Genomic DNA, 11,390 nt, shown 5'->3' on the forward strand with positions numbered 1-11,390 from the left:
GGTGGTGGGCAAGAGACAGAAATCTTTAATAAATAAATAAATTTAAAAAAAAGAATTCTTTGTATACAATAGTTACATAGTGTTAGATGTGTCATCACATACCAAATGAGTCATGAATAATATCAGTTGTCTCTAGGAAGAATTGTCTTTGTGTACAATGTTTCCCTATCTCTTTCTTTAGGACTTTCAAAACCCCTTTACCAGTGATCTTATTCCAATTGACACTGTTAAATCTATTTTTTCTGTACGTGGCTAAAGTTTTAATGCTTAGGGGGCTGAGCCAGGATGATTACTGAGTTTGAGACCAGTGTGGGCTTTATATTGAGTTCCAGGCTTTATATTGAGTCTTTGTCTCAATAACAAAACAAAACAAAAGGTGGGAACTAAGGAATTGAATGGGTCTCTTCTGATTATATGTGGTTATTGACTGATAGAGGAAGGAAAGATACTTTCTTCTGTGGTGTAACTACTGGTAAGCTGCCCAAAGAGAGCTAGTTGGGAAGGGAAGGGGATTAATAGAGATAGAAGGGAGACAGATGAAGGTAACAGAGAGACAAATGTGTTTGGAATATATTGTATATATGTACAAACTGTCACAATAAAATCTGTTATGTATAATTAATATGCTAATAAAACATTTAAAAATTAAAAAATGTCTCCCAGTTTTTTACTTTCAATTTGTTTAACTTGTAAGAAAGTGCAGTGGAGAAAAATGCAATAAATGTGTTTTCTAATAGATAAATTTCTCTGACTAATCCACGACGTACTAGGGCATACTTAATATCAGAAATCTGATTCATCAACATAAGAACTTCCTTGACAACTGCAACATCTTTATATACAACTCTCTATGGTATCTTTTAGCATGTAGGCATACATGAAATATTTATGGATGTTTGCCACTAGATTCAGAATAATCTACTGTTAGGAGGGTAGAATGTATGGACATTACAGATAAAGCAATATTCTTTGTAAGATGTTTAAGTATTTAAGTTGAGTGATGTGGGATATCTTTTTTTTCCTGCTTTGTAAATACTTGACATTTTCCATTGTACAGGGTAGGAACAAAATATTTGCCATTGTATTACAGTTTTAAGAAAAACCAACTTTCTTAAAAGATTTTGTCTACTTTATGAGATGTGTCATGGAGATTACTGAAGTCTGTACTTGGTATAAAAATACCTATCTTAATAAATAATATTAATAGTCTATAGGAATTACTGTTGAGTTTATGTGCTATAAAAGTATTTGAGAAATACTTTGTCTTGGTGTTTTTCACTCTCCCCCCCCACATGCTGTCATACATAGGAATGGTAATGTAACATTTATTGAATGTACTAGGGCTAAAAAAAGGATTGTTAAAGTCATAGGCGTTATACCAAAGAGCTGTAGCTCTGAGTGCTTGGATTAAAGGCCTGTGCCGCCATGGTGTGTGTGTTTTTGTCTTGTTTAGGCAACTATATTGTTGAGGTATCACTGATGTAACTTCCATGTTATTTCTATGAGACTAGGGAGCAGACTTCCCTAGCTCTTATGATGTTTCTATTCCCTCTTCTGTGATGTTTTGAGCCTTGAGTGCTGTGTGTTGAATTATCTATCTATTGATACTAGACACTGTAATAGTTTAGATAAAACAGCGCAGTTCCCCAAGGGGCGGCAGTGAGCCATGAGGGGTGCCCAGTCCCACCACCCCAGTCCTCTGTGGGTCTCAGGCAGGTGAGAGACCTCGGTGGGTTGGGCCAGCCGGTTCCCAGAGGAGCTGCAACGGGTGAGAGACGGATAGGCACGCCATGCAAAGAGAGTGTTTGGGTATAGTTTATTCACTGGGTTGTAGAAGGGAAGGGGGAGGTGAATGGAGGGGGTGGGTAGGGGAGTGGAGAAGAGGCTGCAGCAGCTACCTCTTCAGAAGAGGAACAGAGGGAGAGAGAAAGCAGTGTAGGCTTCAGGCTAAAAGGGGGAGTGGGCAGGGCTTGTCTCTTAGACACGACAGATCAGTAGAGGGTCATAACAGACACCCCACGATCAGTTGTTTTCTGCACTTTGACCAGTCCCAGTTTCACTTAATGGTCAATGTTACGAAGGGAAGCTTCTTTGATGAGAGCTGAGAGCTCCTCTCACCTGTGGGGATAAGGATAAGTAGAGTACAGTTAGGAATTATGCTGGCTTAGTAAAATGGTGGTTGTAGTTCCATGGTCTCATTAACCCCAGGTCAGGCTTGAAGACAAGCACTTTTACCTGCTTAGCCATTTTACTAGCCACCAACAACTCAAATCTTAATTCCATTTTTTTTGTGATTATTTTGGTTTTTTGTTTGTTTCTTGGAGAATCAGCATCGATTCAGAACCAGTATCTGAAAGTCTGATTGTTTCTCTTTTGTTTTTGTTTTTGTTTTTTCGAGACAGGGTTTCTCTGTTGCTTTGGATGATTGTTTCTCTTTTTCCAGTGGTACAGTTAACCCTTTAAGAGAGCAGAAGGACAAAGAAAGGCTAACAGTAAAACTTTTAAGTATTTTGTGGCTTCTTTTTTTTTTTTTTCCGAGACAGGATTTCTCTGTGTATCAGTCCTGACTGTCCTGAAACTTATTCTGTAGACAGGCTGGCCTTAAACTCTCTTAGCTCTGTCTGCCTCTGCCTCCCAGTTGCTGGGATTAAAGACATCTACCAGAACTGCGCAGTGTGACTTTTAAGTATTTTATCAAGGTCTTTCCTGAAAGGACTCTGTCTCTTTTCATTCAAGGAATTCTGCTTCTACAAGCTGGCTCAAGTCTGGAAGTTAGTTCACAGATCAAGTTTCCCTTTTGCCATGATCCAAAGTAGCCTTTTTTTCATTTGTTTGAGAATTTTTCTGCTTATAAAGATCAAACAAGAATTCAGTAGGCTTCTTACCTATTTCAAGCCTGGAAACACATGACTGATTAGCCAGTACCAAAGGTCCATATGAGTCAGGTTACCATGAAATTCACTTTGCTGTGCTGATCATTGTAGGTTAGGCTGTTATGGACATTGCTTTTTCTATCCTGCCCATTAGGATCACTAATATCATCTTGTCTTTGGTGATTTAGTGCTAGCATCTGACCTCTGCTACCTCAGCTACTGGAGAGAAGATTGTCTTCCAGGGAACACTTAGAAACCTTTAGCTTATTCTTTTCCTTTGTCAGTTTATCCTGAGATTGTAGAAGCAACTTACTAGCACCATCATTTTCCTACAGATTATTAAAAGTTAGTTGTGAATCAGGATAACCAAATGTATTTTTTCCTCAAGTCTGTAAAATAGTTAATGCCGGGGGCTTTCAGTACTCTCCACGCTCCTAGGAGAGGCTTCAGTAACTAGAGAGGCTTTGGTAACTGTAGGTACTGGCAAATTGGAAAACCTATTCCAGATACTCAAAATATTCACCCTTATACTTTTGTTGCTTTAGACCACTTCTGAACCCAATATCTATATTCTCTAGAGTAACAGAACTTAATAAAATGAATCCCTTTAGAAAGGGGATTTATGGAGCTGGAGAAATGGCTCAGTGGTTAAGAGCACCGCCTGTTCTTCCAAAGATCCTGAGTTCAATTCCCAGCAACCACATGGTGGCTTACAACCATCCGTAAGGAGATCTGGTGCCCTCTTCTGGCCTGCAGGCACACATGCAGACAGAATACTGACAATACTGTATACATAATAAATAAATAAATCTTTAAAAAAAAAAAAAGAAAGGGGATTTATTAGAATGATTTCCAGACTGTGGCCCAGTTAATCCAGCAATGGCTGCCTGTGAACAGAAGGTCCAGGAATCCAGTAGTTGTTCAGTTCATAGTATATACTGGAATCCCAAAGAACTAGGCTCTAATGCCAGTGAGGAATGGACTTGCTAGCAAGGGCAGGAACATGCAGGCAAAGATCAAAACCTTCCTTTCTTCATGTCTTTTATATAGGCTTCCAGCAAAAAGTGTGGCCCAGATTAGAGGTGAGTCTTGGCACCTCATAAGATCTGGATTCTAAAGGTATGTCTTCCTACCTCAGAGATCCAGATTGGAAGTGGGTCTTCTGATAGCCATAGCAATCACCCAGACTGTCTTTAAACTGATGCTTTTTCTGCCTCTACTCCCCGAGTGATGAGATTACAGGCATGTGCATACATGTCTGGCTTCATTTACTTTATGATATATTTAAAGTTTTATTTGTGCTACATGGAGTCTGTTCACGTATGTATGGTTTGGGAGTCAAAGAATGGTCAATTTATACATAGAAGTTGAAAATGCCTTCTGATTGGGTTTCTCTTCCCATTCTCAACCCTCTTTGGTTTTTCGAGACAGGGTTTCTCTGTAGCTTTGGAGCCTGTCCTGGAACTAGCTCTTGTAGACCAGGCTGGACTCGAACTCACAGAGATCCGCCTGCCTCTGCCTCCCGAGTGCTGGGATTAAAGGCATGCGCCACTACCACCTGACTTTCAACCCTCATTTTTAACCAAATATTTTTGTCTGCACTTCTGTTTTCTAGTTCTTTGAGTCAGGGACACTGTATTTTTGTATTAAAGTGTAGCACATTGTAAAGTCTATAGGTTGGTGCTTTTCTTTTAGCTAAAAGCCATATAATCTGTTGAATTTGCCTGGTTGGTCAAGCATGACCCTATTGATCCCTTTATAGCTTTTAGAAAAATCAAAAATTAGCCACCTTTAAAAAAAGGCCCACACCTTTAATCCCAGCTCTCAGAAGGCAGAGACAGGCAGAACTCTGAGTTTAAGGCCAGCCTGGTCTACAAAGTGAGTTGCAGAACGGCCAAGTCTACACCCAGAAACGTGTCTCAAAAAACTTAAAAAAAAAATTTGTAATGGAGAATTTCTAGTTATTTGCAATAGGATTATTCATGTTGTTGAGGCATTCAGCTTGGGTGGGGGCTGTCTCTGCACACATGGCCGGCAGAGTAACGATCTGAGTAAGGCAAGAAGGAAGCGCAGTTCATTCAGCACAACTCAGCAGCTAGTGTTGGTTCAAACTTCTAGAGTCTGACATTGGACAGTTTGTTGTAGGCATACTTAAGTACAGTATAATTTGGAAAAAAATTCCTGGTGAAACATAATTCCAGGTGCATAATAAAGCACATGCATAACTGCAATTGAGACTCCTGTGAAAGTATGTCACCTCTTCCACAAAGATGGGTTCTATTGATAGACTTATGTGTTATCTTTAGGTCCTGAGAGAGGGTCTAGTATGGTCTCACTCAGTTTTATAGACAAGCAGAGGTCACCTAGGCTATTAACCGTTACCTCTGGTCCTGTTTGTTGCTTATTTGGTTTTGTGTTTTGTTTTGGTTTTTCAAAACAGATTTTCTCTGTGTAGCCTTGGCTGTCCTGTAACTCACTTTGGAGATCTGCCTGCTTCTCCCTCCTGAGTGCTGGGATTAAAGATATATGCCACCATGTCCCAGCCCTATTTGTAAGAGTATGAGGAAGCTGGGGTCCCAGATGTCCACAGATGTCCCAGCTAGGACCCTGGTCAGTGGAGGAGAGGGTGCCTGAACTGGCCTTGTTAGACTGATGACTATCTTGAATATCACTATAGAACCTTTGTCCAGCGACAGATGGAGATAGAGACAGAGACCCACACGGGAGTACTAGACTGAGCTCCCAAGATCCAGTTGAAGAGCAGGAGGGAGAATATGACCAAGGAAGTCAGGACCCTGAGGGGTTGATCCACCCAATGAGACAGTGTGCCTGAACTAATGGGAGCTTACCAAATCCAGCTGGAATGGGACTGAATGAGCATGGGATCAAACTGGACCCTCTGAATGTGGTTGACAATTGGGGCAGACTGAGAAGCCAATGATAATGGTACTGGGATTTGTCTCTATGGTATGTTCTAGCTTTTTGGGATCCTAGTCTATTTGGATGCATACCTTCCTAAGACTGTTAGAGGGGGGAGTGCCTTGGACTTCCCACAGGGCAGAGGGTATCCTGCCCTCTCTTAGGACTAGAGGTGGGGGAGATTGGGGGAGCGGGAGGGAAGTGGGAGGAGGGGAGGAAGTGGAAATTTTGATTCCTAGTATTAATAAAGTAATAATAATAATAATAATTAAAAAAAAGAGTATGAGAAGCCAAATGTGGCCTCAGTTGTACAGGTGGTGCAGAGGTTACCAGGCTATTAACCATATCCATTCCCAGCCTTCTGGGTGGAAAATAGGTTGTATATCTTCATTCAACACTGTATGTCTAACATTCCTGGTTTCCCTAGTCCTCATCTGTGAGCACAAGAACTTTGTACCATCTACACTCAAAGACTGAGTACCTACAGATTTCTCAGCTTTGAGATGTGATTAAAGCTGATTTAATAAATCTTGTGTGGGTATATAAACATGTGCACCAGACATGTTTATACATTCTCTCTCTGTCTCTCTCTGTCTCTGTCTCTCTCTCACTCTCTCTCTCTGTCTCTCTCTCTCACCACATATGGTTCTGTTCCTCTGACTAAAATAACCAAATTTTCCTCATCAGTAAATATTGACTTACCATGTTATTCTGCAGTTTCCCAGTTGTCACACTATATTTCTTATACTTGAAAATACTAAAAACAAATGTAATACGATAACCATATAAAAATTACTGCATGGCTGGGCAGTGGTGGCGCACGCCTTTAATCCCAGCACTCGGAAGGCAAAGGCAGGTGGATCTCTGTGAGTTTGAGGCCAGCCTTGTCTACAAGAGCTAGTTCCTGGACAGTCTCCAAAGCTACAGAGAAACCCTCTCTCAAAAAACAAAACAAACAAACAAACAAACAAAAACGACTAGCGAAAGATATTTGGAAAGATAGTTGTTTTACTTTTATGTATAGGAATTTTATCTTTTTATGTTTTTTGAGGGGAGGGAATGAGGGATGGGGAGGCAGGATTTCTCTGAGTAATAACTCTGTCCTGGAACTCACTTTGTAGACCAGGCTGACTCTACCTTCTTTCTCCTTTATCTCTGCTTGGATTTCCAACCTTGCTATATTCTGCCTTGCCATAGGCTGAAGCAGCTTCTTTTTTTTTCTTTTAAAAAATATTTATTTATTTATTATGTATACAATATTCTGTCTGTGTGTATGCCTGCAGGCCAGAAGAGGGCACCAGACCCCATTACAGATGGTTGTGAGCCACCATGTGGTTGCTGGGAATTGAACTCAGGACCTTTGGAAGAGCAGGCAATGCTCTTAACCTCTGAGCCATCTCTCCAGCCCCCAAGCAGCTTCTTTTTTTTTTTTTGTTTTTTTTCGAGACAGGGTTTCTCTGTGGTTTTGGAGCCTGTCCTGGAACTAGCTCTGTAGACCAGGCTGGTCTCGAACTCACAGAGATCCGCCTGCCTCTGCCTCCCAAGTGCTGGGATTAAAGGCGTGCGCCACCACCGCCCGGCTAGCAGCTTCTTTTTTAACCAATGGCAATAAAACATATTCACAACGTATAGAGGGGAATCCCACATCAGAAAAAAGAAAAAAAAAGAGGGGGGCTAGGTAGCAGTTTTCTTTTTTAAAATAACTTTTTTTTCATTTTTAAAAAAATATTTATTTATTAAGCATACCTTGTTCTTCTACAGTGTATGCCTATAGGCCAGAAGAGGGCACCAGATCTCATTACAGATGGTTGTGAGCCACTCTGGTATGTGCGAATTGAATTTAGGACCTGGAAGAACAACCAGTGCTCTTAATAGCTAAGTCATCTCCCCACGCCGTTGTTTTGGTTTTTCAAAACAGGGTTTCTCTGTGCAGCTCTGGCTGTCTTGGAGCTCATTCTGTTGACCAGGCCGGCCTTGAACTCAGAGATCCACCTGTCTACTGAGTGTTGGAATTTAAGGCCTGTGCTGTCACTGCCGGGCTTTAAAATAAACTCTTATTTTAGAGCACTTTTAGGTTTTCGGGAGATTACCAAGGTAGTGTGAGGGATGGCAGGGTGGCTCAGGAGTATGCTGTGCAAGCTTGAGGGCCTGAGTTCAGTCTCCAGAACCCTTGTAAAGGTGGAAGGAGAGAAATTACTGTACAGAATTATCCTTTGTGTACATGTGGAAGCCAGAGTTTAGTGTTGGGTATCTTTCTCACTTGCTCTCTTCCTTAGGTTTTGAAAATGTATCTCTTACTCAATCTGAAGCTCATTGTTTTGGCTAGGCTGGCAATGACTATGTGATAGGATATTTTTAGCTCACTAATATGCTAAATTAATTTGGTTGATTTTTATATTTCAAACCAAATTTGAATTTCTTTGATAAGCTCATTTAGTTAGCTGGGTGGTAGCTCTGGCCTGTGATCCTAGCACTTGGGGAGCTGAGGCAAGATACTGCCATAAATTCAGTATCCGTCTGGTTGCACACTGAGACTACCTCAACATAACAATTCCTAAAAGAAATGTGTAACTCTGCATTTGGGGCATTGCTTTGGAAATCTTTTATTACTGTTGTTTTTAATCCTTTATAGATGTTTGTGGCAAAACCACTGAAGGTTACTTAAAGTGTTATTCTGTAGTTCTCAGAGGGACTATAATAATGAATTTCTCTCTGGTTAAAAATGTGACTACTTGTTGAGAATGAGATGAAGATTAGAGGAATTTGGGGAGTTAATGTAGGAAGTCATTGTTAAAGATTGCTTCAGTGTTCAAAGTATTTTGTTGTTTGTTTTCATGAGACAGGGTCTATTTCCATAGCTCTGGCTATCCTGAGACTGACTATGTAGATCAGGCTGTCCTCAGCCTCTGGAGCACGCTGGGATTAAAGGCTTGTACTTTTGTGCTCAGCAGAGTGCAGAGTCTTAACACATTTGGTGGTTACATAAAGTTCCGTGGTCAGTTCACAGATTGATGGTTTATACCCTTTTTTGTTGCTGTTGTTAATTTGTTGGTTTTTGAGAAAAGTCTCTTGTAGCCTAGACTGTACTTGAGTTTTCTGAGTAATCAACACTGTCCTTGAATACCTGATCCTCCTGTCCCCACTTCTCAAATTCTGGCATTACAAGCATGTACTATATATACCCAGCACCGTATTTTCATCCATTTATTTAACAACCCAAGCCCTGAGATATTTAGTAGTAAAGCTTCTGTTTTATTTTAAAGATTTATTTATTTATTAAGCATACAATGTACTGCTGGCAAGGAAGGCACCAGGTCTCATTATATTACAGATGATTGTGAGCCACCATGTGGTTGCTGGGAATTGAACTCAAGGACCTCTGGAAAAGCAGCCAGTGCTCTTACCCTCTGAGCCATCTCTTCAGCCCCTCTGTTTTATTTTATACTACTTTGAGGAATAGGAAAATATGGTTGCTGTTTCTATTAAAGTTTCTAGGCAGACTTCGGAAGATAAGGTCATGTTAGGGTGAACTTGGCCTTTCTTACTGGGCCAGGCTTGATGGCTGTTGTGTTTTTGTGAATGTAGTCTTAATCCTTGAGTCTGTATTTGGTTTCAGGATATTTTTAAATATCTCTCTGATCTGAGCATAGATATTTGCTAAGTATTCTGCAAGTAGTTTTGTTTATTGATCTATTCACTCTAAGCTTTTCCCTGAAGAATATTTAATACCAAATAATTTTCCTTTTGCTTGTATTTCTGTTTATCTTCAATATAAAGTATATTGAAACAACAATGATAGGTTTGTCATGTTAAATAGCTAAATAATAGAATAAATGAGAGTTAACTTTTAAAAATGAAAATCTAGAATCAGATATTATAGCAGTTGCTAGTGATTTCTACAAAGTCTGAGGAAGGAGAAACAGATGTCCAAGAACAACCTGGGCTACAGAGTTAGACCTCCATCTCAAAAAACAAAAGCAAAAAGTAAAAGAAAGTCCAAGTAGTTTCCAATTTAAAACAGAAGATAAAAGAAAAAGACCAAAGTAAAAAGCGACTGGTCACCACATCTTTATCTTTGGTGTTAACTGCTTTCCCAGTGTATATTCTGGTTAGGTAGAATTATAGAATATTGTTCTAGTTTTCAGCTCCATATTCTAGAGACATAAATAGTGGAGTCTTTTTGTTCTATGTGTGGCTATTTTGCCTGCTTGTACATATGTGCACCATGTGTTTGCTTGGTGTCCACAGAGGTCAGAAGGTGTCTGATCTCCTGGAACTGGAATTACAGATGACTGTGAGCCACCATGTCAGTGTGGGGATTGAACCTGCTCCTCTGCGAGAGCACTGAGTGCTCTTAACTGCAGAGCCATCTCTACAGCCTTTAAGTAGTTTTGATAATGTAGCTTGTTATGCCTGATTCATGATAAAATGACTGGCTGGCTGCCCCTCCCCATGAATTTAAAGAGATAAGCCTGTGTCTGTCTCTTAAGAACTGAAATTTAAAATTACTTGACCATATCTTTTGTCTTTACCTTTTTTTTTTTTTTTTTTTTTTTCAAGACAGAGCCTCCTGTTGCCTACTTGGGACTCTAACTCACCTTGTAGATAAGAGTGGTCTCGAATACCCAGTCAGTTATTAAAGAAATTTTCCGGTGCTGGGATTACAGGAGCTACCGTGCTGGGCTTTAGAATTTTTTATGCTAGTAGCATTCAATTTGACTGTGTACCCAATTTGTTTATCTGCTCAGGAGTTGTTGAAAATTGCTCTTGTTTTCAACAGTTTAGGCTATAATGATAAAACTGCTGTGAGCACTCAAGTAAAAGTTTATGTGTTGACATACTTTTTCATTTCCCTAAGGTAATATCTAGAAGTGGAATTGCTGGGTCATATGGTGAGTATATGTTTACTTTTTAAGAAATCAAAAGACATGTTTCCCAAAGTATCCACATAAGTTTGTATCCCAACTAGCAATGGTTTTTAGTTCTTTTTCAGTACTTTGAATGGTCAGGGCATGATTTTGTTTGCTTTCTATTTTCTGTTAAAGTGAATTTGTATGCTGTTTTAAGATTTACTTAGCTATTTATTTACTTTTTTTGGTTTGGGGAGCAGTGCTAGAAAGATGGTTTAACAGCTCAGAGCACGGACTACTCTTGCAGAGGACATGAGTTGAATTCCAGCACCTACATGGCAGCTTACAACCTTCTGTAACTCTAATTGCAGGGGATCTGATACCTTCTTCTCCACAGGCACTAGGCACACACATGGTATACAAACACATATGCAGGTAAAATACTCCTACTCAGATACAAATTTCAAAACTATTTAAGAGGGTCTGAATATAGGGTATATATAGCTAAGGTATGTAGAAAACAGAACAACTTTCAGGAGTGAGTTTTCTCTTTCTACCATGTGGGTTCCAGGGATTTTAACTCAGGTCATCAGGCTTGGCAACAAGTACCTTTACTTGCTAAGCAATCTTGCTTGCCCTGTGTCAGGATTTTATTTTTTTGTTTTTTTTTTTTTTGGTTTTTCGAGACAGGGTTTCTCTGTGGTTTTGGAGCCTGTCCTGGAACTAGCTCTTGTAGACCAGGCTGGTC

The 11,390-nt window shown here is 39.9% G+C and overlaps 1 protein-coding gene across 7 annotated transcripts in view; it reads left to right on the forward strand.

Moving 5' to 3' along the window:
* Tfdp2 (transcription factor Dp-2) overlaps positions 1–11,390 on the forward strand; it is a 124,906-nt gene that overhangs the window by 36,246 nt on the left and 77,270 nt on the right. The window lies entirely within an intron of this gene.

This window comes from Microtus ochrogaster, unplaced genomic scaffold (assembly GCF_000317375.1).
Source record: "Microtus ochrogaster isolate Prairie Vole_2 unplaced genomic scaffold, MicOch1.0 UNK12, whole genome shotgun sequence".
In the NCBI taxonomy this organism is placed as follows: domain Eukaryota; kingdom Metazoa; phylum Chordata; class Mammalia; order Rodentia; family Cricetidae; genus Microtus; species Microtus ochrogaster.